Source organism: Aspergillus mulundensis, assembly GCF_003369625.1.
Source record: "Aspergillus mulundensis strain DSM 5745 chromosome Unknown scaffold_4, whole genome shotgun sequence".
Taxonomy (NCBI): Eukaryota; Fungi; Ascomycota; class Eurotiomycetes; order Eurotiales; family Aspergillaceae; genus Aspergillus; species Aspergillus mulundensis.
Genome location: NW_020797892.1, coordinates 2,112,789 through 2,114,073, shown reverse-complemented (window position 1 = coordinate 2,114,073; position 1,285 = coordinate 2,112,789).

The window sequence follows — 1,285 nt, the reverse complement described above, 5'->3', positions numbered from 1 at the left end:
TTATAAAATTACTTTAAGTAGCCTAAAAATATAATAAAAAATCTAAAAAAATAAAAAATAACCTTATAAATTTAAATTATAAAAAAAACCTTAAGTATTAAAAAGTAATAAATAATAGCTTATTATACTTTAAAAACTAAGTTTATATATTAAAGTTAGTGGCACTTTATAAAAAAATTATAAAGGTAAACTATAACAAGCCCCAAGGTGGGTATTAAGGTATTAATATAATTATTATAAATATTTTTTAAAGGTACTATTAGCTAAATATAACTAAGTATATTAAGAAATATATTAAAAAGTATAATAATTACTAATAAATTATAATTTACAGGCATAAATTATATAAATTATTAAAATTATTAAGCCTACCAAGGGCATTTATAAAATAAATTAATATAAACTTTATTACTAGTTTACTACCTATAAAGTATAATAAGCATGTATATAATACTATTTTAGTAGTGGTTAAAATATATACTAAATTTATATAATATATTTTATACTTAAAGAATATTACCGCGAAATAACTTATAAATACCCTTATAAATAATATTTTTTATTTTATTAATATACTAAAAAACATGGTTAGCAACCGTGGAAGTTTTTTTATTAATATATTTTAGGCTATACTAAGCCACTGCCTAGGCGTAAAATAAAAATTATTTATTATATATTACCCGCAGATAAATAGCTAAACTAAGAAGTAAAATTAAGTTTTTAAATATTATTTTTATACTTATATTAACTAGTACTAAAATAATTAACTATAATAAATTAAAATAGCATAATTTATAAATAATAGTATACATAAGTAGTTTATAAGTTGCATACTTACTAAAGCTTTTATAAATTTAAAAATAACTATATATATTAATATTAAGGGACCTAACTAGGTATTAAAAATAGGACTTTAAAAAGTTATAAAATTTAAGAAAATTTACGCGAATCTAAAAAAGCAATTATAAAAGTTAAAAAAAGTTATAGTAGTTTAATATAATAAAAAGCATAAGAAAATAAGCTTTAAAATTAATAACTATTGTCAGGGCCAATGTTTTTTTGTTTAACCTTACCAGAGCTGATCCACTATTAGTCTAGAGTTGGCGCCTTAGGTAACCTAAGCTTTAGCCTTAGGCTACTAAAGCTTAGTATACCTTATTATTATATTAAATTATATAACTTAATTAGGTTATTAGTATTTAAGGTTTTAATTACTAATTAAGTAAGGCTAGGGTAGGCCCTAAGTATAAGCTAAAGTAAAAACCTATATATAAAGTATTTAAAC